A 26,579-nucleotide genomic window follows, 5' to 3' on the forward strand; every position below is an offset into this window, starting at 1 on the left:
TCTTAGCAATCTAAGAAAAAATGTAAAAATGTTAACAATGCAAGATGAGGAAAAAGAAGATGTTGATATTTGTGTTGTCCATGCAGAATCACATGCTATTAAATATTGCCCATCATTACCAAGTTTGAAGGAAGTTTACCAAGAGGACAATTGATAAATTCAATCACCAAAGCAACTATGTCATGTAGCTCCAAGAGGACCATGGAAACCTAGGAAACCTAGTATGATGCAAGAACCTAATTCAAAATTTCAAGGTTATGCACATCGATCTCAAAGTAATTGGAACACACCCTTTCCTTGGCAACCTTGGCCATCTCAACCCCAAAACAAATTTTAGCAACAAGGTTGGCAAGGACCTTATGGGATAAACCCATAACGTCCTAAATATTTTCCTTAATATCCTCCATACCCAACTCCCAGTTATCCCTACCATCCACCTCCACCATATCCATCTCAAATATCAACTCCCACTCAACTACATGTACCACCATTTCCAAACCCACACAAGAAAGTAGCTCAGCCCACTTACAATGTTGAGGTACAAAACATCCTAACATCTCCTCTTGATCTAAATGGTATTCATCTTAGCTCAGGAAGAGTATTGCAAAAAAGAGATTCTCTTAATGCCATTGAAGGACAACATGCAGAAAAAGAATATTCAAATGAGAAGACCAAAGAATCATGGGATGCATTTGATGAAGAGCATGCATTAGAATCGGAGATTGAGAAAGTTCCTTCATGTTTACCATCATATCCTTCGTGTGTTTAAGAGAATAATCAATAAAATGAGTAAGATTTGAATGTCATGGTAGAAGAAGACATGAAGAATGATCTAGATGAGAAAACAAACCAAGGGCATCAAAGCTATATTGAGGTTTGGTTCCAGAAAATCAACAAGATGGAGCATCACTCTCTTCTTCAACAGTACTTGATATTGTCAAATTCAAATCATTTGGTCTCTAAAATTCAAGTACATGTCAAAGCGTACATTTCAAGCCTACACATGAGTTTATGTGTCATATTGATGTGCACATGGCTCCATTGGAAGTATTCCTATACTTGAAAGAGATTTTGTTTTTCAAGTAGAGTAGGATAGAAAAAGAAATAAAAAATGAAAAATGAGAGGAAAAAGATAAAATCTTAGGTGAAAACCTCCTTTGAGGCATCTGAAAACCTCCTACTTATTCCAATTATCTTGAGTCTTTACAAGCAAATGGAAATCTTAAAGATATAACCTTTGACTCTCTTGTGAAAAAGTTTGCTGAAAGAGAGAAAGCCTTTGGAAAGAAGACAGTCCCTGAATCTTCTGAAGAGACTGTTTGCCTTGCTCATAAAGAAAAGCATCCTACTCAAGATTCTACAAGAGGAAGAGGTGGACGAAGAGGAAGAGGAAGATACTTCAGAGGCAGGGGGGGCAGACATTCTCAAGGAGAAAAAGCATATTTGCATTGCATTCGCTGCAAACGAAATGGATCACATGATGCTTCTACATGCAAGCTACCATGGGACAAAATTGAGCAGAAAAGAAACCAGCAGAAAGGTAAAACTGATGATACAGACAAAGGTAAAGCACCTGAATCCGCTCACTATATTGAGGCACAATGTAACATTGGAGTAAATGAAGATTTGTTTAATGCTTCACTTACTTCTTCGAAAAATGATTGGTTGCTTGATTCAGGAGCAACCTGTCATATGACTCATAGGAAAGGTTTTTTTGAAGATTTCACTGACAATGTTGATGGAGCAGTATACTTTGTAGATCAGTCAAAAATCAAGCCATCAGGGCTTGGCACAATCAGGCTTAAACTGCCTAGTCTTCCAGACTTTCTTCTGGATCATGTTCTATATCTCCCACAGCTCAAGAGAAACTTGTTGTCCTTGGTCCACATCCACCATCAAGGTCACTCCATTCATATGTTTGATGGCAAGCTTGAGGTAAGAAAATCATCTGACCACTCACTTGTCACGAGGGGAATAGAAGAAGACAGGCTTCTCAAACTGCAAGGAACCTCTGCTCATGCACAACATTTCTCATATATTTCTCATCATGAAGAAGGTACACTTCCATCAAGTTTATTATGGCATGCTAGATTTGGACATTTAAACTATGACAGTCTTTGCTTATTGAAGAAAAATGGTGTTGCTGGTTTGCCTACAATTCCTAGGAAACATAAGCAATGTGATGCTTGCATTCTAGGAAAGCATAGCAAACAGTCTTTTCATGATTCACATTCAAGAGCACATAGGAAGCTTGAACTCATTCATTCAGATTTATGTGGTCCAATGCCTGTTCCTTCTGCAAATGGAAATAAATATATCATGACATTTATTGATGATTACACCAGAATGTGTTGGGTTTATTTATTGAAGAACAAATCTGATGCTTTTCAAACATTCAAGAATTTTCATAAATGGATTGAAAATGATGCACAATCTCATATTGGGTCTATTCGCACTGATAATGGAAAAGAATATACATCAAATGAATTTGAAAACTATCTTCGCCAACATGGGATCAAACATCAAACAACTGTACCTTATAATCCCCAACAGAATGGTGTAGCAGAAAGAATGAATAGAACAATTTTGAATATGGTACGATCCATGCTTTTCTTCAAAAATGTAAAGATAATGTTTTGGGCTGATGCTGTTCTATGTGCTGCATATATAAAGAATAGATGTCCATCTAATGCTATAAGAAACAAGACTCCTTATGAATTGTGGTATGGACATGTTCCTTCGGTAAAACATCTCAGGATCTTTGGTTCCACCTGTTATGCTTTGATACCAAAGGTACATAGAAACAAACTTGGTGCTAGAAGTCGTAAGTGTATCTTCCTGGGGTATTCAAACACCTCTAAAGCATATCGCCTCTATGATGAAGTAAATAAAAAGTTTGTTGTATCTAGAGATGTCATTTTTCTTGAATCATCCAAATCTGACAATGTTGTTGAGCGGCAACTTGATCGCTTGGATAGATTCGCAAAAACGAAATCATTTCAAGAATTTGATAATCAGATTCCACATCTTGAAGGGGGATTCCTATACTAGAACAACATGTGGAATCTTCTTCTGAAGAACAATCTCCCCTGCATGAAACTCCAACAACGGATGATGCTTTAAGTGATGTAATTGATAGAATTGGGAGACTCAATCTTGATTCAGTCCCAATTCAATCAACAGAGCAGCCTGGACCATCTCAGAAAGGTCCCCCAAAATGGCTAACAAAGACACTTGAAAGTGTTCATCCTGATGAAATTGGAAAAACAGGAACCAGAAATTCAAAATGACAAAATGGAGGTGATGTAGATGACTCTAATTCACCTGTTGATATGGATGTTACTTATGATTGTGAATTGAACTTGTCTACAGATTTTGAACAAACTTCCTTCAAAGAAGCTGCTTCTCATGATGAATGGAAAGACGCGATGAAAAAGGAGTATGATGCCCTCATAAAGAATGGCACTTGGAAGCTGGTTGATCCTCCATTTGGAACCAAACCAATTGGCTGCAAGTGGGTCTACAAGAACAAATACAAAGCTAATGGCTCACTTGACAAGCACAAAGCTAGGCTTGTGGCAAAAGGTTTTGCATAGAAGGAAGGGGTCGATTATGAGGAAACTTTTTCCCCCATAGCAAAATGGGCCACCATCCAGACACTCTTTGCACTAGCAGATTAGAATGGTTGGAAAGTCCATCAAATGGATGTAAAAATTGCATTCTTGAATGGAGATCTAAAAGAGAATGTTTTTATGTCTCAGCCTGAAGGATTTGCTGTGAAAGGACATGAACAAAAAGTATGCAAACTTGTGAAGTCCTTGTATGGCCTCAAACAAGCACCGCGAGCCTGGTATGAAAAACTAACTGAGCATCTTCTGAAACTCAACTTCAATCATTTTGATCTTGAAGATGCAACTTTATTTGTCAAGAAAGTTGGCAAAACAGTTTTGTATCTTGTGGTATATGTAGATGATCTTTTAATGACAGGGAACAATGAAAGCTACATTGCATCCATAAAGAAGGAATTAGGGAAAAGTTTTGAAATCACTGATTTGGGCTATGTCCATTACTATCTTGGCATTGAAGTAACCCAACATCCAAAATCCATATTTCTTTATCAAAAGAAATACATTGGAGATTTGTTAAACAGATTTGGCATGACAGAGTGCAATCCTCTTTCTACTCCAATGGAACAAAATTTAAAGCTCACATATATTGAAGGAAAGGAATTTGAGGATGCAACAAAGTATAGACAACTTGTAGGAAGTCTCATCTACCTCACTACTACCAGACCAGACATTTCATTTACTGTTGGAATCCTCTCCAGGTTCATGCAAAAGCCTTGTGAGGGACATTGGTCTGCTGCAAAAAGAGTTCTAAGGTACTTGAAGGGAACTCAAGACCTTGGAATCAAGTATACACAGGTGGACGACTTCAGCTTGATTGGATACTCTGATTCAGACTTTGATGTAGACAAAGAAACTGGGGTATCTACTTTAGGATATGCTATGAGTCTTGGATCAGGAGCTGTCTCCTGGAGATCACGCAAAAAATTAGTTCCAGCAGATTCCACAACTGAAGCAGAATACATGGCAGCATCTGAAGCAACGAAAGAAATTGTGTGGCTCAGGAAAATTCTTGAAGATTTGCAGGTAAAACAAGTAAAATCAACTCCACTCATGATTGATAACACCTCTGCAATAAAGTTGGCCCAGAATCCAAAGTTCCATGATCGAACAAAGCATATCAATACTAAATATCATCTGATTCGACATCATGTTGAGGCCAAAACAATCCATCTCCGTCATTGTTCCATAAATGAGAAAATTGCAGACATCTTCACCAAAGCACTTGGAAAGGAAAAGCTTGAACAATTCAGAATGATGCTTGGACTCACCAACATCCCTTCAGATTAAGGGGGGGAATGTTGACACCTAATTTTCATGATTGGGGAATTTGTAAAATAAATAAATCAGGAATGTGAACAGTCATCGGAAGATGAACTGAACAATCACTCCTAATGTATAAAACAATAACATACCTATGGAATAATCAGACGAATCAGTTTTTTCTGCCTTTGGAGAGTTACTACCTGGCCTGACAGAGGTGCCTAAGCATACCTACTAGTTGAAAACCTCATTGAGACAGCTAGTAGGCCTAAAAGAAAAAAATGAATAAATGAATAAATTATTTGCTCCATGTATCTCTCTCTGATGAATGCAGGTGCTCTCCAACATTTGCAAGCAATAAAAACAAGTTAGCACAAAAAGAAAAAGTTGGTAAAAAATATAGTCAAAGGAAGTCAAACTTGGGCTTTCTCCTCCTTTTCTCAGATGCTCCAACAGGACCAAGGCCATGTCAATCCATCACCCTCATCCATTTCCAACATCCACCCATCATTCCCAAGCCTTTCTCATGCATTTACCTCGTTGTACTAGAATGCTACGTGAGGGTTTTGTTTTGCTACATGAGCCCAAAATACACAAAGCAAAAAAATGTTTTTATCATATCCTGAAAAAAGTGCATCCATTGGTAGATTTGTTTCACGCGGAGATGAATATGGATGATGGTAACATGCTCAAGCAATTTCAGCAAATTCTAGTGCACATTTTTTGAGAAATCGACATCCATCAACTACAACCATTTTTATTTTTTTCTCGAGATTCATGCATACATTGGCAAATATTTTTTATGGGGAGTTGCATAAGGATGATGGAAACATGATAAAAAAATCTCAGGTCAATCCAGGCTACTGTTTGAGATATATGGATAAAACAATTCTGCTACAGGAGATGTCTTGAAATGCTACAAGAGGAGCCTGAAATGCTACAAGAGGCATATCTAATTGGAGTAAGGGGTCAAAAGTTCATGTCTTCTTTAGGAAAGGTTGAGATAGGTCCCCCAACACCACTTTCATCACCCACCCATTCCATATAGCGAAAATTCATCTTCAAATTTCACTATGCCATACATAAAAAACACAGAAAAAGCTATGCTTTCAACTTTTCCACCACCTCCTAATGATTTTAGTCCTCTCCTTGTACCTTTTCTGACTTTCCCTCAATTCCACATGAAATATAAGGTTTCAAAGAAGAATTAAGTTACTACTATAGGAGGGAAATTCCTCCTATAGAAACCCGTGTAGTCACATCAAAACTCAACATTAATTTTTTTCACCCACAAAGTAGAAGATCCAACCACCTTGAGCATCATTAAGTGATTTCTAAAGTTGACAAGGGACACATCCTCCTTAGGAAGTAGTTCGTCCACTCCACCAGTAGCAGATGGGATACTGGGAAGAAACCTGCACACAACAATTTTATCAGTAAAAGGATCATCAAGCTAAGAAGACTTGTGCAGAAGAAAACAAAGGAGACAACCAAACACAAGAGACACAAAATTACCCTAGGAAACCCAACCTTGGGAAAAGCCCTACCAACTTTTCTTCTTAGGAGAATTCAATCTTCAACAAAGTTTACAATAAAAATTGTCTAGAAATATGTGCCAATTCTCAAGCCTAAGATAATAATAAAACTTGGTAAAAAATGATAATCCAAATCCTTCAAATTGTACAAAAATCAATTTTGGTCAAAGGGGTTGAAACTCGACTTGCAGTCAACTTTGTCCTATAGTCAAAATGGTTTGTGGTCAATGAAATCAACTAAGTTTGACTACAACATTATTCTGTAGTCAAAGTCTTACTTCCCGTTGTCAAACTATCCAACACCTCGGTCAAACTACTCATAATATTTGGTCAAACAAAGGTCTGATTCTTGGTCAAATGAGTAGGTCATATTAGTGAGTTAATGATGGTAAACAACAACTTCAAATTTTGGTCAAACTTCATAAATCCTTCTTCTTAACTCACATGTGAACAAAAGAATAGTTGTTGAGATGATGATCTGAATTTTATCTAAATGTTGGAGATTGAATTGATATTTATAGTGGTAAAAAACGGTGGGTTTTGAGCAAGGGTCACACACATTCATATGGTGGGGGCGACCTGTCTTTTTGGGGCCTACATGAAGGTCATAAATAATAACTTTAATTTTCATATTTAATATTTTCTTCTCTGGCCAACTTAGGAGTGTTAGAAAATCTGAAAGGTAGAAATATTTTCTTATATAAATAATTACTTGTGATTCTTTTATCTTTTAGTTCATCAAGAAATTACCAAAAAAATAGCACAAGGACAAAATATGTAGGCGGATAGCCAAGGAAAAACCCCTATCTGGGGAAAACCCAGTCAACGATTCTTGCTTCAATAGTTTTATCAAGATAATCCAATACTCTTGACCTAGACAAAGACTTCCTCCATAGCAAGTCAGCCCTCAATCCTTCTTGCAGATGATAACCTTTCAATAACAACTTCTACCTAGCAGCATCAACTTGCAGTAGCAACTTCGACCCAACAACTGGTAGCAACAACAACAACAACAACTTCGACTAGACAAAGGAAAACTTTGATCTCCCTAGATACTCCTCTTGAGTGAGAGATAGATAGCCCAAAATTTCGATGTTGATGTCTTCTTCTTTCTTCCAAAATTTTGAAATCCTTTTTAGCCCCTTTCCAACTCTTCTTCAGCTTCACATTTCCCATCTTCCAGCTTTTGGATATCAAACTATGAGAGAGAGAGAGTGAATTCCTCCAAATGAATTCAAACTGCCTTGTATATATAGCCTTCCAGTGATTTCGAATTGTCCTTCTTGAGGCCAACTTGATTTCCTTGAGGTTGACTTGGTGTGGAGGTGACAAATAACATATTTGATTCAATATTAATTCTTTTTACATGATTCAAAAGCCCAAGAAGGGACTCTTTTAATGAATAGTGACTCTAATGACTCAGAATAAATCCTAGAAGTCTTCAATGGGGACTTTGACCTAAAACATGATGACCCAAGCATGAAACCCATGTTTTAATAAGTCATAATAATAATAATAAATGTTTTCTTCATTCTTTTGATAAATATATTTCATTGTGACTTAAATATATTTATGAATACTGAACCAAGTTACATATTTCAACACTTCCCTCTTAACTAGGGAGGTATTCATAAGTACAAGTACAAGGAAGATCTCAAAATTTATGAACCATGAATAATTTAGGCACCAAAATTCCATGGACTAGATTCCTGACCAAGGCAATCTATACGAGGTCTTCCAATAGTTTAGGCACTCATGATGCCATGGACTAGATTCTTAACCAAGGAAATCTATCCAGGTGGGATTAAGATGGACTAAATATTTCAGCCTCTCTAGGTACCATCAATCTTACTTGCTAACCATCAACCCAGGGATCTAGGTGTGTATCCGAGGTCAGAGCTCCATGACCAATGCCACCCTCCCTACTTTGGGAACTAGACATCAACACAAAGTGTCGGCCAAATGTCCTCCTAGACAATGTGTCTCACACACAAAGCCTCAACTCTCTCGATTATTCCAATCGGTAACAATCCTCCCTAATCAACTATATAAGTAACAAATATATCCCAATCAAACATATCGATAACCAACATGCTATCAAACCTCTGAGATATTTACCTATACAAACACAACCCCAATTAGTAGAAAACTTTCAAAAGTACACATGTAAACACAAACCTCTAAGATATTTACCTATACAAACACAACCCCAATTAGTAGCAAACTTTCAAAAGTACACATGTAAACACAAACCTCTGGGGTCTTCCAAACAACTAGATGTTGCTTCTCAATTTATCACAGTACAAATTTCAAACGAATCTTGACAGAATATTCATCAATCATACATATTCCTTTCCTACTTCACATGTAACAACATATTCTACAAACAAAACCTACTTTTCTTATCTTATCAACCCCTCAAAGAGTATTCTCCAATTTCTTCTTTCAAGGTGTCCATCATGACTATGATATGACCTCCTCTCAACTGGGGAGTTTCCTTTCATCCAAACTCCCTCTTAACTTAGGGAAATTCCTTTTCATCCAAAATCCCTCTTAACTTAGGGAGCTCAACTTATTTTCTATGACATCATATAATATTTCATGGCTTCCATTCTTCTCATTAGAGTTATCATGACCATTATAACTTTCTTCATCATGCTTATCATATCAGCTTTACTTACGAGCATCTTCACCATCTTGAAGAATATGTACCTTCACAACTTAGACAACAAGTATAATCAAATCTATAGAAGCATGAAGTTAACAATATCAAAATCATATAATAATGGAAGCATTCAACTTTAGACATCAAATACCCGAACTTAGAGGCACATACTTTTCAATTTATTGCTAGGGTTTTTGTCATAAACCCTAACTATATCATCATGACTTTGAGTATTTAAAACATAACAACCTTAATTACATCTAGGGTGTCAATGTTTCTTCTAGAGGTAAGACGTATCCTACTACAAACCCTAGAAGCAATTCAAATAAATATAGTTCCGTAATGCATCTAACAACTTTAGAACTCATTTATTAGACTTTCACTAGGATTTAGTGCAAGATCCTAGATTTTATACATGAGCCATTAAGTTTCAACAATCAAACATCAATCATAGCTCAGTTTCAATTTTTTAGTAATCTTTCATAAATATTAGATTATCACACTACTTATCACTTATTAGAAAATTGATCTTCTGCTAAGGTTTAGTTACAAAACCCTAGAATTCACAAATACTATCATCCTAGAGAATCAAACTTCAACTAGGGCTTCACTCAAAACCCTACAACTCAAGACCATCAACAATTAGGTCAACACCTATATGTCACAACCCTGGTGAAAATTCCATGTAATAAAAGTTAAAAACAATAACCATGATTGATGGGACACTTATTCCAAACTTAATGTTGAGCAAAGATATCCTAGTGGGCATCAATGGATGTGTGTTTTGGCTAAGGAAAATTGGCAAAGGATAAGGAAAATGCATTTTGGCACATTTATTTATAAGGAAATTAGGAGAAAAGTAAGGTGAAAGGTCACAGGTTGCATGTGAGGAGGAAATTGAAGAAAAATAATGGAAAATGAAGAAAATAGAGGCCTCATTCATAAAAATGTTTCTGAGGATCAGTTTGTAACCTTTTATCAGTTGAGTTTTGGAGCTCTCTCATTATTCTTTCTCTCTCACTCATACACACTCTTAGACACTGAAGCCCCAACTATCTATTGTTAGCATTAAAGCCCTTAAGCATTGAAGTGCCTAATATTGATAGTGATGCATATACTAATCTTACTACCGACCAAGAAGAAGGTTAAAAAGCTGAACCCCTTCCAGCATTGGGAATAATAAAAAGAAATGCATTCCAGACTTGCGAGCTATCCCTATCCTCTTCCTCTCGGATGTTTGACCCAGACCCAGGTAAATAAAGTATGACTTCATTGAGCTTTTTTCCTTCGTAACTCCACTAGGCTCAAGCGAAGTATGGTCTAAAAAGAAAAACTAGGCTAAGTAGGAAGTGCTCTCCTTCTCCATCAAGTGATAGTATAAAAAATCCATTCTATTGAATGACCGGTTTCATAACCCTCTCTTTTCAATGAATGACTGGTCGAGCTGAAAGCATATAGATTCGCTGCCCCTAACCCTTTATTTGATTCTTTTGGATCTCATCTGCTCCTCACGTACATAGTTGGGCTCTATATGAAGAGAAGGATTGCAAGTTCATTCAGGAAAGAATGCCTCGTTCAGGAAATCTCATTTATTTAACCTAATTTAGTAGTAGTGTCCATGCTCCCCAACTACTATTTCCTACTCCCCAACTATTGATGCACGATCATTCTCAAATCCAATTATACCTCCCATCTATGTCTTTGGCTGATCAACACCAATTACAATTCAACTTAGACTAGTACCAACTTTCTATCATCCATATTTCACTGTCCATCCTAGCTAACCCAAGTCTTGGAGGGACAAAGCCTAGGTTAATAATATTTCATCAATTTGGAAACCATAACCAGTTTCTTGGGTAAGTATGAGTAACCTGCAATTTATGGAATTAGCCAAAAGTGATGATTCACCTATGACTGAGCCATTGGAACCATACCATGCCTATTTTTATAGACCAGGAGGAAGAGGACATTCAAGGCAAGGCATATCCCGACATATTATTATTGTTTCTGGGCATTACGATTCAACTGACCAGGCATGGAGATACAAAGAAAGTAATATTTGGGTAACTCATCAATTGAAGCTTGTAACCCATCCCTGTAGGTGTCACTATAGCCCATGCTTATCTCCTCTATATACTTATAGACTTATATGTATATAAATCCATTGTTCCTATCAAGGTATGAGTAAACAAACAACTCAGTGGAGTGGAAAGCATTCTCCCTATGTTCAAGGTACATCCTAACCAGACTAAGTGGTAAGGGGTAAAAGTAAAAGTTGAAGTTGATCCTTTGACTAGTAATTTGTATGGGAATGTGAAAATTTCGTGTGAGCTCCTGATCAAAAAGTGTGTTGAAAGGCTTAGGAAGGCCAAATGAAGAGTTATTGTTTTGAAAAGATATCAATTTAGTAATAAATGAAATATCTTGAGTTGCAGTAAGTATCCTGAATTGGCATTCCTTTGAATGTATTTGAGGTTCTAAAATAAGGATATAAGATAGAAGCAAATATTTTCTTTAATGTGCACCGGAAAAAGAGGTGCGGACCATAGGAAGGTACCGTCATGGGTTATATAACGGTATGGACTATCTGGTAAACTGATGATATAATTTACTGTCCGTTAAATAGATGATATAGTGGATTCATGCTCCTATGGACTATCTGGTAAACTGATGATATAGCGGGTTCCCCCTCTAGCTCCTTCTGAATGACAAAATATCTATATCTAAGATATATCTATATATATATATATATATATATATATATATATATATCTATATATATCTATATATATATATATATCTATATATATATATATATATATATATATATATAGGGAGTTGTTCCAATCAATATCTTTTCGTTCCTTTGGTGGGCTTGTTGCTGGCCCTTGGGAGAGAGCCTGATGGTGTTCGTAAGAAACTTTCCTTTCCGAGGGTTTGCGGGTTGGGCTTGTTGTTGGCCCTTGAGGAGAGCCTAATTAGGTAATAAATATATTGAATAAGTAAACATCCTTTAAGAGAAGGAACAATAAAGGGGGGTTATTCTCACCATGCTAGGATGTCCCTTCGACGGAAGGGAGGCTGATGGTCATGGACGAAAATCAATATCTGTCCTTCTCATGCTTCAGGGGATAGTAATGATGCTATTGAATGTCGTTCAATCCTTCCTTGGCTTAGACAACATCTTTCATTGCCAGGTGCAAAGAGAAGACCATCGTTGCCCTTGGTGGGTGCATGGATATCCCTTCGGATAGAAGGTGGTAAGTCCAGCTTCCTTCTTGGATTCAACCCTAGGTTTAGACCATGATTCATTGTTAAGTTATGGTATGTTCTATGCTTATAATAGTTTACTTCTTTTCCTTATTATATTCCATATATTAGCAATCACTTGTGCATAAAGTAAAGTACAGATAGAACATTAAACAATCAACAGAAAACAAGCCAAGACAAGAGACACAAGATGTGGCGACTAGCCAGGGACAAACCCCACAATGTGTAGGGAAACCCTTTGATCAAATCTTCTTTTATCTTCAATATTTCAGTAGAGAGAAATAGTATAATAAATCTGAATCATATTAGCAGTAGAAAACCCTATATTAGCAGCATCAACATTAGCGGCTTCCTCATCAAACTAGGGCAGACAATATCTCACAAACCGACCGTTGGATCGGCTTGATTCCACCACCAAAAGTTGCGGCTTCCAGAGGAGTTTTAGATGAACCTATAGCATGGTTTAGATGAGGGGATATTCTAGTCCACGTAGGTCAAACTTTACTTCTGTAGTTGCAGTTTCAGTTTCGACAGCTTCCAGCTTCAAACTAGGGCAGTCAATATCTTGCAAACCGTCCGTCGGATTGACTTGATTCCACCACCAAAAGTTGCAGCTTTCTGAGTAGGTTTAGATGAAACTACAACACAGTTTAGATGAGGAGATCTTCTAGTTGACGCAGGTCAATCTTTACTTCTGCAATTGCAGTTTTAGTTTCAACATCTTCTGGCTTCACATGTGTGAGGGAGAGACCCTTTTCTGCGTAGTAGAGAAGAGACTCTTTTTTGTGCAGTAGAGAGAGAGAGATGTGATGAGATGAGTGAGTGAAAATGAGGAAAAGTCCTCTTGTATTTATACACAACTGATGATGTTTGAATAGATGCGACTGTTGGGCTTCTGAGCCTACATGAGTTGTAGGTCGGCTTGATAATAATTCCATAATCAAAATAAATTCATATCTCCATAAATACTTATCGGAATCGGATGATCTTTATATCAATCCTACACCTCTCGATGAGAGGAATCTAATAAAAATATTATCAGCCATGAATAAGATGACCCACATGAATTTTTTCCCTAGTTGCCAATTTTAACACTCCCTCTCAACTAGGGAGAGCTTCATCTGCAATCTGTCTATCAGTTGTTACTATTCATCCATCAAATGCATTACCCTGTATAGCCTAACCCTTGCCCTGCTCTGCTCTATTTTTCCTATTCTACTTTGTCTTGTTCTGTGCTGTACTGATCTGTACATCTCTGCTCTGTTATGCGTTGCTCTGCTTTGTTATGTTCTGCTCTTCTTTTGTCTGAATTATGAATAAGAAGAAATGATCGAGGATGTATCATACTGACTCAAAGTTAGTCTCAGAGTATGTACCATTGGTCGTAGACTAGTCTCAACCAACCCGAAGTCAGCGTCATAGTGAGTACAACTCCACTAGTCCTAGATCAGTATCATCCTCCACTGACTCAAAGTCAGTCTTAGAGTGTGTACCACTGGTCCCAGATGAGTCTCAACCAACATGAAGTTAGCTTCATAGTAAGTACCACTCCTACCACTAGTCCCAGACTAGTATCACAGTCTCAGAGAGTGTACCACTGGTCCCAGACTAGTCTCAACCGACCCAAAGTCAGCATCATAGTATGTACCACTCTCACTGGTCCCAGACTAGTACTGCACTGACATGAAGTCAGTTGCAGAGTATATACCACTAGTCCCAGACCAGTCTCAACTGACCCGAAGTCAGTGTCATAGTATGATACAACTCCTACCATTGGTCCCAGACCAGTATCATTGATCTCAGATCAATGGAGGTCATCCTAGGGTAGGGAGTACGGTAGATACAACAATGCGTCCATTGATACTACGATGGTCCCTAACTTCATTTCCCTGCTCATTGATCAGATGAGAGATACTTCCCATGAGTCCCAGACTGCATGGTAGGATTCCTTGACAATAGAAATAATCAATCCTATCCTCATAGGAGAATAGATTAATCCTGCTACAATCACCATGAAGAACACATCAATCCAGGCCTCATAGGAGAACACATCAATCCTGCTACAATTTCCATGGAGAACACATCAATCTAGGCCTCACAGGAGAACACATCAATCCTGCTACAATCTCCATGGAGAACACATCAATTCAGGCCTCACAGGAGAACTAATCATCCTGCTACACAGGAGAGAAAATCATCCTATTCCACAAGAGAGCGAATCATCTTGTCCCACAAGAGAGTGAATCATCTTGTTCCAGTCTGCACCACCAGGGGAGGGTGAGTCACCCTGTGGTCATATGTTGCTCTAGTAAGAACTGCAAGCCCTCAGAGCTCCAAGAGCTCAATCTATGCAACATGCAGGAACCTTGTACAAGGGTTTCTTGACGACTCCAAGTCGTTTGGGAAAATCATAGATTAGATCTTTCCTCGGTACTTTGACAAGGTGTATCGACCGTACATCATCTTAATGCGATGGAGCCTCCTTTCTCATTGACTTACCATATCCTAGATGATGTCTATCTACTGGAGCAATCAACGAATATGGGATTCCTCAATAATCAAATCCCACCTCTGGTTGTTAAAGAGAATCATAGTGGTATGTGTTCAAACAGCTCACTGAAGAGCTTCCCCAACCAAGCAACTTCATATGAGATCATACTCGTAGATATGTATCTGGTCTCAGTGGTGCTTACGGCAACTGACTTCTGCTTCCTCCTCATCCATTATATCGAAGCAGAATCCAAAGAGAAACAACACAAAAAAGGTGATTCCTCAATCGATGAATACGAGATTCCTTAATAATCGAATCCCACCTCTAGTTGTTAAAGAGAATCACAGTGGTATGTGTTCAAACAACTCACTGAAGAGCTTCCCCAACTAGGCATCTTCATACGATATTATACTCATAGATATGTATCTGGTCTCGGTGGTGCTTATGGCAACCGACTTCTGCTTCCTGCTCATCCATTATATCGAAGCAGAATCCAAAGAGAAACAACACTAAAAAGTGCTCTTATGGTCCACCACATTACCTGCCCAATCAGCATCAGTATATCCAAGTAGTCTCACATCTCCGGCAGTGTATCTTAACCCATTAGTAATTGTGTCACGACAAAGATATCTCAGAAGATTCTTGGCATCAATCCAGTGAGGCTCAACCAAATATGAGCTCACAATGCTAACTGCAAAACATATGTTCGGACTAATGTTCACCAAGAACATTAATGCGAATAAGTTTATGAAACTCAGAGGCATTTCCCAAATCTAGTCTGACATCACTACCATATAACTTCTAAAAGTTAAGATCCTCGAAGTAGTCACAGGCTTGCAATCCATCATACCGAATCTTTCCAATATCTTTGCCACATATTTTCCTTGAGATAGGAAAATTTCCCCTGGCTTCTGCCAAACTTCAAGTCCTTGGTCCTTCATTTCAAATTCAGAAGCCAACTCCCTCTTACATTTGTGAATGAGAGGGTCTGCACCTATTAGAAAGAGGTCATCCACATACAACACCAGTATGAGAGGCTTGTCATCTTCAACCTTAAAGTAAAGGTTAGGATCGGTTTCACTCCTAGTGAATCCCAACTCCATGAAGTAGCTATTGATCCTCTCATACCATGCTCGGTGTGCTTGCTTCAGCCCATAGAGAGCCTTCTTCAACCTGCATACATGAGATTTTCGGTCATAAATCTCAAATCCTTTGGGTTGCTCCACGTAGACCTCTTCTTTGATTGAACTGTGCAAGAACATGGTCTTGACATCCATCTGATGTAAGTTCCATCCTTGTGAAATTGCAAGGGCTATGATCGAGTGGATGGTAGTATAACTGGCAACAGGTGCAAATATCACATCATAGTCTATACCTTCCTTCTGGGAGAAACCACAAGCAACAAAACGAGCCTTATACTTTTCTGTACTTTCATCTGCTGCATGCTTTATCTCATAAAGCCATTTAGAAGTGACAATTTTTTTGTCCTAGGGCCTGGGAACTACTTCCCAGACATCATTCTCCATAATAGACTCATATTCTTTGGTCATAGCATCCTTCCATACTTGATGCTTGACGGCATCGAAGAATGATGGAGGGTCATTTTGTATGATCGTGCTCATGATGGTCAGGTATCCCTGATACCTATTAGGTTTCTTACTTTCATGAAAGGTTCCTCGGGGTGCAGCATGTCCTTCAGCATCATCAAGTATCCCCCTAAGCCATGAAGGCCTCTTCTTAGAAGAGGAAGGTTCAGGTGGATAAATAGGATCCATTGGTTCTTCCACATCAGGCATTGTTACATCATCATAGAGATAGCTTCCACAATCGTACGGTGCCACACCATTCTGCTCTGGAGTATGTGGTGTAGTAGTCTCCCTCTTAATGCCAACCTTAGGTATGCCTGAGTGAACCAACTGTAATATATCAGAGGTCTTGCTTAGGCTTGAGGGGAATGGTCCCCTTTTGAGCTTTCCTTCGGCACATCCCGAACATACACCTTCTTTTTCTACTCGGAATTCGGGCATCCCTGTCACCATTTGTCTTACACCGGGTAGAGCTTTATAATGAAGGTGGGCAAACCTCCAATGCCAAAGTTTAGACTGAAGAGATGTGTCATAAGATATGACACCTAGAGGACTTCCATCGACATGATATAATGAATCAACACAAAACCCAAGAGTAAAGGCATCTTTAACATTTTTTTCATATACATACCTTGCCATTGTTTAAGGTTACCTTGTAGCCTTTGTCTTCCGTTGCCGAGATGGACACCAGGTTCTTTTTGAGGTTAGGTGCATTTAATACATCCTGGAATTTCTAGCCTTCTTGAATGGTTGTCATCTTCCTTGATTCCCAGCTCTCCTCTTACCTTTGCTATTGAATTTGTCATTCCTTTGATTGCTAGCACAAGGATTTTGATCATCGTCCCAATGTGAGTCCTTTCTATCAGGGCACTCCCTTGCACAATGACCTACTTTATTGCAAATGTAACATCGTCCTTTTCTTCCACCCTTAGGTCCAGCCTTTCCTTTTGATTTAGTCCTGGAATTATTTATTTTCTTAGCATGAGAAGAAAAGGCAGAAGGAGGACCTTTAGGCAAGGGAATTTCTTGCTCTTCTACCCTTGTTTCTTCTAGAATGCATCTAGCCATTAATTCCTTGAAACAAGGAATTACATGATTGTTCAAAAGAGTAGTCCCGAACACGTACCATTCGGATGGTAATCCTCCAAGAGTCGTGAGGCCATTTTCCTATCAGTAATAGTCTCCCAAATAGATAGGAGATTGTTCTTGATCTCGGTGATTCTTAAGAAGTATGCTTGCATACTCTCATCTTTACCCTTCTTGATTTCCCTCAACTTATTTCTAAGAAGCAAAACTTGATTTGCATCATTAACTTTAAATAAACTCACCAGTTTATCATAGATTTCCTTGGAGGTGTTAAGATCAAAGATGTAGGCCACCAAGTGCTTGTCGATAAAGTCCCAGATGATCTTCTTTGTTTTGACTTCTCCGTTTTTCCATTTGTTTTAGGCAACAAAGGATGCATTTGATGGAGGCTCAACAATATTGCCTCTTACATGGTCCAGCACTCCTTGATCTTCTAGGGTTAGATCGATAGATATCTTCCATCCATGATAGTCAGCTTTCTCACGGAGCTTGTCTTCGATAGGAAGGAGTGTTGAGGACCCCATAGTTCTTTTAGGATAGCCTTGCCTATCTTCTCTTTGGTGGTTGCTCTTGCTCTTGCTCAAGTCTGATACAATGTTAAGTTATGGTATGTTCTACGCTTATACCAGTTTACTTCTTTTCCTTATTATATTCCACAGATTAGCAATCACATGTACATAAAGTAAAGTGCAGATAGAACATTAAACGATCGAAAGAAAACAAGCCAAGACAAGAGACACAAGATGTGGCAGCTAGCCAGGGACAAACCCCACAATGTGTGGGGAAACCCTTTGATCAAATCTTCTTTTATCTTCAATAATTTAGCAGAGAGAAATAGTACAATAAATCTAATTCATATCAGTAGTAGAAAACCCTAGATCAATAGCATCAGCATTAGCGGCTTCCTCATCAAACTAGGGCAGAGGATATCTCACAAATTGACCGTTGGATCGGCTTGATTCCACCACCAAAAGTTGCGGCTTCTAGAGGAGGTTTAGATGAACCTACAGCACAGTTCATATGAGGAGATCTTCTAGTCCACGCAGGTCAAACTTTACTTATGCAGTTTTAGTTTCAGTTTCGACAGCTTCCGGCTTCAAACTAGGGTAGTTGGTATCTGGCAAACTGTCCGTCGGATTGACTTGATTCCACCACCAAAAGTTGTGGCTTTCAAAGGAGGTTTAGATGAACCTATAGCGCAGTTCAGATTAGGAGATATTATAGTCCACATAGGTCAATATTTACTTCTGTAGTAGCAGCTTTAGTTTCAACAGCTTCCGGCTTCACATGTGTGAGGGAGAGACCCTTTTTTGCGCAGTAGAGAAGAGACTCTTTTCTGCGCAGTAGAGAGAGAGAGATGTGATGAGATGAGTGAGTGAAAATGAGGAAAAGTCCTCTTGTATTTATACATAACTGATGATGTTTGAATAGATGTGACTGCTGGGCTTTTGAGCCTACATGAGTTGTAGGTCCGCTTGATAATAATTCCATAATCAAAATAAATTCATATCTCCATAAATACTTATTGGAATCGGATGATATTTATATCAATCCTACACCTCTCGATGAGAGGAATCTAATAAAAATATTATCAGCCATGAATAAGATGACCAGCATGAATTTTTTCCCTAGTTTCCAATTTTAACATTCATCCCATGGACCCTCCTTGGGCAGATAAATACACTTTACCATGGAGAAAGCGGGTTGGGCTTGGGCCTCGACACTGAGAGCCTCATGGTGGTAATGAAGCTTGCATATTGGGATGCGGGTTGGGCTTGGGCATGGCCCTTGAGAGCGAGTAAGCTCCTTTGGGGTGTGGGTTGGGCTTGGGCCTCACCCTTAACCCTTAAATGTTTCCTTTATAGGCTCTCGTACCCACTTAACCAGTCAGGCTGCGAGACTTCTCGATAGGCTCTAGTCCCCACTCAATGTGGCATGGGGATAATAGGCTAGGACCTTAGGTAAATAAGACATGGCCTTGACATGAAAGGAAGGATACCTTGCTTTCAGAGTTAGACACCTTAAGACTGGTAAATTCACTAGGGTAAGGTGGCCCAAGAGATGGATGCCCAAGCAAGCTCGACCGCTAGGGAGAGGAAAATGAGGTACTAAAAGGTAGTTTATAGAGTAAAGCTTCATCATATTCCTTCTAACCTTCCTTTCCCTCTCTCTTATTCTTTCTTATTAGATTTCTTAGATAATGGGTAGTATATGAGTACCACCTTTCTATGAATGGGTAGAAGCCTTAAAGAAAGAGACTTCCTCATTCGGTAAAAATATCTCCTTCCTTTAGCCTTGCTATAGAGAGGCTTAATCCCTTCGGGTAACAGGTCTAGCTAGTATGTGTTTTAAAGAAACCTTTTTAGAAATGGTATGCATACGTCCATACTATTCAGTCTCTCCTAGCTTTGTATGAAGATTAAGAAAACCTTTCTATGACTGGAGATAAGGTTTCATAGAGAGGCTTACTAGTGGGCGGGTCTCCTCATTCTAACCTCTATGTATGATAGTTACTCCCTCTACCTTTCTTACATACATTATTTTCTGAATAGTATGAAGATGAATTAAACCTCTATGTATGTATGTCTCCTCGCTCTAACTTCTAGCAAGCTTCTTTCTAGCTGAATCCCTTTGGGTTGCATATAGAAGTTCCCCCTTTCTATTCTAGCTATATCAGTTAAGCATTTCCATGAATGGGAAAGGTATGCATACGTCCATACTATTCTAATATTTTTATGCATATGAGAAAGGTATGCATACGTCCATACTATGTAGGTCTCCTTCCTCTGACTTCTATGCCTAGATATATGGGCATATGAGTTTGCACTTTCTATGACTAGTCTGAATATATGGGCATTAGCTTCCAACTAATACCTTCTCTTCTAAGCTTAATGGATATGACCAAACTCTATAGAGCCATACCATACAAGATAAGACCCTACAGACCAATAGACCCTATAGAACCAGGACCAGTTATTGATTGTAAAGAAGCGACAATCGATTCTATTGATGCAGTGGATTTAGTTGATCCAACAAATGTTTCTTCTGTTTCTTAAAAGGACAAAAAAAGTAGAAGAAAATGTCACATAAGGCAAGACATCCCAAGTCTCACTCCTAAAACTATACTATCTTATATCAGTTCAAGCTAGAATCGTATAGTATATAAGTACTATAATCATATATAAACATGTTCTTATCAACCTAGTTCCTTCCCTATCCAGTCCATACCACTACTCTTGTTCTCCTTCCGAGCTCTCACCTACTCGGATGAAATCATAAGCGGAGCTACCACCTACTTGAGGGTACGAATGCAACTTACTGAGAAGAGGGTAGGAGCTCAATGCGAATGGACATACGAATGTGACTTACTGGGTCTTACTAATTGAAGGGAGAGGGATCTTAGGATTTCGTTTAGGTGCACAAATGACCTAAAGTGAGTGGTGCATGGTGCATACCTAAAGGCGCATAGGTTGGTCAAGCCCTCTCCCAATAAAGATGGATTTCTTCTGATCAGGGATTCATTCCACTAGGCTGGATTAGTTAGTCGCGAGGTGTCCAATAGCCCTAGATTTTAGTCCACATAGCCGAAGTAGGTGTTATGCTAAAGGTTCGTCGAACTGCTGACCAAAATAGGGAGTTCACGTTGTCGGTATATGGCCAAATGATCTTTATTGGTCATCTCGGAATTTGAAAGTTCGAACCTTGTCTCCTTCTTGTTTGGTTATTTCGTAGGTGTGGTTCAAGCCCATGTTCAACAGGCAACAATGTGTAAGCACCAGTTTCTCCGAGCCACTGTTTTTTTTCCCAGCTCTAGGTGTTTCATCTAGTTAGTTTCTCCTGGCTATAGATATAGTCTACATGTCTTAGTTAGGTGAGACAGTATAATCGTATAAGGGCTAGGAAGTTATCCCAGCCTTAGGGGATACCATGTAATCATTTCGACGCTACTTCCCATCTCTCCTCTGCCCAACTCAACTGACTATCGGTGCTCCCTTCCCCCCTTCCCCCATCATGAATGGTAAATATAATACGGGAAATAAAAGAAAAGCAAAGAATACTGACAAAGTAGGGGGATATATCCATGAGCCCGAGACATACACTAAACCATCAAACATAGGCCCTGCAAAATAGAATGAGGGTATGAAATCTAATGGTGACGAGGATGGTGGAGAATCCTACAGCAGTAACCAAGAGGGGAGAGAACCCAGTAGTGATGACAAAGCAACATCTCGCTCAAGCAGCTCAAGGTTTAGATAGTAGGGAGTGCACATTCCCCCTATATATCCATCTCCCTCACATTATTTTATAAGTTCCTTTATAATAAACTGGATTGAAATAGGTAAGAAATAGGGCTTTCAACTTTATAATGGGCCATTTACATAGCATTGATTCGAGTCTCCTCAACACACATCTCCTCGTTGATCTACTTAACGTTAATATAGGGTCTTCCCTATTATATATGAGCTTATACTTCCTGTTCAGTGATAGATCCTGACTGTTCAGTGAGGAACTAGATAGATCTATTTTTTATTGAATTGGTTGCCCTCTAGGGACTGAACCCGCCTACTCTTGCCCACCCACCACTTAGAGGTGTAAGGGATTGTTACGGATCCTTGGGTAGGCAAGATATATAAGGGGATTATTATATACATAATAAGTCTACTTAAGACGAAAGAAATGAAATCCTATTATTATCCGAAAAGATCTTCATCCTTGCAATGAGTCCTTGCCATACAGTCAGAGAAACACTCCAGACCCAAGAGAGGTGTGACCCTACGGGGTTGGTTCTAATGGAATGATGGGACTTGGAATGCATGCAATGATGATGCTTACATACATCATCTCAATAGGATTCATACAATAATCATGCATAGGTCATAGCCAATCATTCCAGAGGATCATTGTCGAAAGTTGATCATAGACATAAGGGCATTATCACAAGGTCTACTGATAGCCAGTTGTCATAGTTGAGAGCCAGTAGTTCTAGCTGATAGTCCTAGCCATACTGCCTTAACCAACTGATAAGGACCCTACAACAAGACATTGAACGCTACGGAACACATGTTCCTACCTCACATACAACTACTCATAGAAGCTACACAAGTAGAATTATATATATGTATAGATACAGATATACTTAATGAGTACAGAAAAGAAAAAGTCCCAGGCTATTCAATGGGCTGACCTACTCAACTATGGCTATTCAACTTGGATACTTGGCTTGGCTCTCGGCTACTCAAATTTGGTCGAATCGACTACTCGGGCTAGGCTACCTGGAGCAGAGCGGGCAATATGGTCACTTGGAACAAATTTCACAAAACCTTCACTATTAATTCACAAAGGGTTCATACAACTATCATCCAATAGCTGATCATTGGAAGTCGGGCACAGCTGGGTTGGACTTACTATTTTGATAATCGATTTTGATGCTTGGCTTGGATACTTGGCTTAGATACCGATTCTATAAATACTTATCATTCACTATTTTCATATAACAAAATCTCTTATTTAGGATATCTTAGGACTTACTGCTTAACCCTACTTAGTGGATGGATGGAAGGTTCTAGTATGAAATCATATATTTTTCTATAGTTAATTTTGAGTTGTTGAACCCAGATGGGGAGCCTTAGATCCCGGAAAACAAGATTCTCATTTTTCAAATGTGCCTCGATTGGCGAAGGGTTTCAATATTGACCGTATACATCCTGAAAAATTAGCTCTCTCACTTTATCTTATCTCACGACCCGATAAGAAGTGGCATCCTCAAAGAAGGACCTGCACCTTGAAACCTCCAATGAATACTCCAAACTCCCAAACTCCAAACTACTTGACTCCCTTACTCCAATGAATACTACAACCTCAACAACTACACCAACCTATGACTCCAAACTCCTACTGAATACTCCTAACTCAACGAATATCCAACTCCTACTCCAACCTGGACCTACCAACTACCCTACTCCAAACTAATGCTCCAACCACCAACCCTATAGAAAAGACCTACCCTACAAGGGAGGAACTCCTCCTTTAAACAACCAAGAATACCTAAACCTTACCCCTAAAAACCCACAAAACATAAGGGTACTATGAATGTCATACTAGAGTTGCTGGCATACTCGACTAGAGATAGTATGAATCAATTTTCATTACTTGTAGGTTTTAACCCTGTACAGAAATTACCTCCATACGAATTCTAAAACACAGAAAATAAACAATGCGAGAGCATAACACATAAAACACATATACACAGAGATTTTCCCCTTGGATCCCAAAACCGGGACCACCAACTTGATTTTTCATTATATTCCTTTCAATGTTACAATACATATTTATACATGCCGAAGCATCTGATACCATGGACCAAAAAACCATCGCATCCAAAACCATGGACCGAAAACCATCGTATCCAAAACCATGTGAAAAAATCATGCACAAAACCATAGGTGGGTCCGCCCAACCTAACATAGGGTCAAAAACCAAAATTTTCTGGGGCGCTACCCCGGACCCCATAAAGTGGGGTTATGGGTACCCTTCAAACCCCCTATGACCTCCCCCCCTCTAACCCCCAGGTAACTATGTGGGCTAGTCATGGAAAGAATATAACACAACCCAACATTACTTACAATCATTTAGATCGAGTTACAACGAACTGATGAAATTCTATTTTCTAAACTGATTAGTTTTCTGATGAGGTGCACACAAAGGAAAGCATGACGACTAATAGACATGGTGATGGGAAGGAAGGGATTGATTTATCGACTCGATTCACTTGAACGATAACATATTTTGAATGATAACATGCTTCGGAATGGGCACTCCACCGGACCCACAAATCTAGACTAGCCACCTGATCCAGCCAACTGAAACACCTCGCCTTACCAACTGACCCAGACACCTACCTTGGCCACATCATCCAAGGCCCAGGATGTATTCAGTTCACATTCCTTAGATTCCCTAGATTCCTCAATGCACCTGCATTCCCCCATTCTATCACATCCCGCATCCCCCTCAATCCACACCAGCCATATTCGGGAGGGCACTACTATGGACACAATAGAAAATGCATACGAGGAGGTGGGCTGCTTCACAAGCAACTGATTATATTGATTCACTATTACCGCATTCAGGCAGCCCACACCAGACAACTATGGGACACACAAGTGGGTGAACACATGTTGATGACAGAGGAAGCATTGATCGATTGGATTCTCTCAACTGATGAGTCTTTTGGGGAGGCGAGTTCCAACAACAACTGACCCATCCTGCGAGATAGGCACTGATTTATTGGACTTGATTCACTTAATTGCAGCTCATGTACTCATCTGTTCTTTGACCCTTTGCTTGGAACCCCGCATCCTTGGTTCTCCATTTATTGTTCCAGCACTACTCCCCCCTTCTTTTCTCATGGGCTACTCTTCCTTTCTGTTTTCCCTTTTCTATCTCCATTCCTAGTCTCGTTTACTCTATATTCATGCTTTCCTTATCTCAATCCTTTCTATTATCTTAATTTTGGTCCTTCTCTAATCACTGGTGTGATATTCTCCTTCGTTCGCTATCCCTCCTAGCCTCTTGCTCCTTTCTTGCATCTAGTTCCATATTTCCTTGTTCACCCATCCACACACACACCCCTTGCACCCATCATTACACAGTTAACCTAGGGAAGGAAGGCAAGCAGGAGGAATATCTAAGGCAAGCAGAAAGAGAGAAGAGATCGATCAGCATACATGTAGTTGGAACTGTGGACTTGAGTTTTTCAATCCCAATGGCATCTAGTTGTGGTAAGTGAATAAGCAATTAAGATAGTAGGTAGGTTTATTCATGATCATAGAATTCAGAATCATGGATAGTTGGTTCATGAAAAAAATGTAGTTCGTGATAATAAAATAGTTGTGGTTGGCTCATGATTAGGGTTTTCCCTTCCGGAGGCATACCTTGAATCAATATGCTTTTCACCTGAGTTTCACCATCACCCAACCAATTGTAAGTTTGGATTTGCTTGCTTAAAAGTCACAAGTTCAAGAGAGCCACTCTTCCCTTAGAGAAAAAACCATTCACTTATTTGGTATGGCATCTGTGTAAGCTTCCTTTGATTGAGATTGGCTTTCACTTCAATTAGTTCTTCACGTTAAAATCTAGAACCACCCTCCCTTCACATAAGTGTATAGCCTCTATTCTTTCAAGCACATGAGCATGCTCCTTCAAGTGAGCATTTTCTAAGCCTCTTTCAAAAAGAGATTGTCCCTTTCCTTCTATTCTATAGCCTCAGAAGAGTCGGGTTTGAGGTGAGGACTTGAGCAACATACACCTTTGATTATAATCACTTCTCGGGTGAGACAGGTTAATTGGATAAGATGGGTAGGAGGGTCAATAAGTAAGGGTCCTATTTTAGGATCTTTCCTTCTTCGTGAGATTAACAAGTTCTGAAGATTCATTCCTCCTTAGATAATTTATTTACTATTACTTTGATTTACTTAGGTTGGTAGCTTCCATGTAGCATCCGTTAAACTTCCATGTAGCCCCCGTTTAAATAAGATTGGTCTTCATTTCAATTCATTCACAAATTTAGAACCTTAAGTCATGAATACGAATAATTATCTTCACGTAAGCACATATTCTCATTCTTTCAAGAAAGTACGTATCCCTCCCTTCTCGTTGAGTTACCTGCTTGCGCACCTTTCCTTACTCTCTTAAGCGATATCGATAAATTATCTGTCACCATCAGACGTTCACCTTCATACTGTATAATCGCGGTAATTACTTATCGGAGTGACAAAGTTAGTGGACACAGTCAGGTTGTCTCCCTCACCCTATAATTGAATTGCAGTATTCTCCTCCATACTATAATTGCACAGTAAAGGCTTCTTTGTAATCGTGGCTGCTCTGCCTATACTCCAGCTCTATATCTAGCGGGTAGGTGTACAAGCAAGTTATCTAGTCTCTTCTCGTTTTCTAGATGATCTCACCACTCCCCTCTCCTGCCTAATCTTGATCCCGAGTCCATGTTCTCTCATACCTCCTTTATCTATGATGTCCCTGATCAACCCCTCCTCTTGCTAT

Source organism: Pinus tabuliformis, chromosome Q (assembly GCF_031772625.1).
Source record: "Pinus tabuliformis cultivar Carrire ecotype Pingquan chromosome Q, CPIR1, whole genome shotgun sequence".
NCBI classification, from domain to species: domain Eukaryota; kingdom Viridiplantae; phylum Streptophyta; class Pinopsida; order Pinales; family Pinaceae; genus Pinus; species Pinus tabuliformis.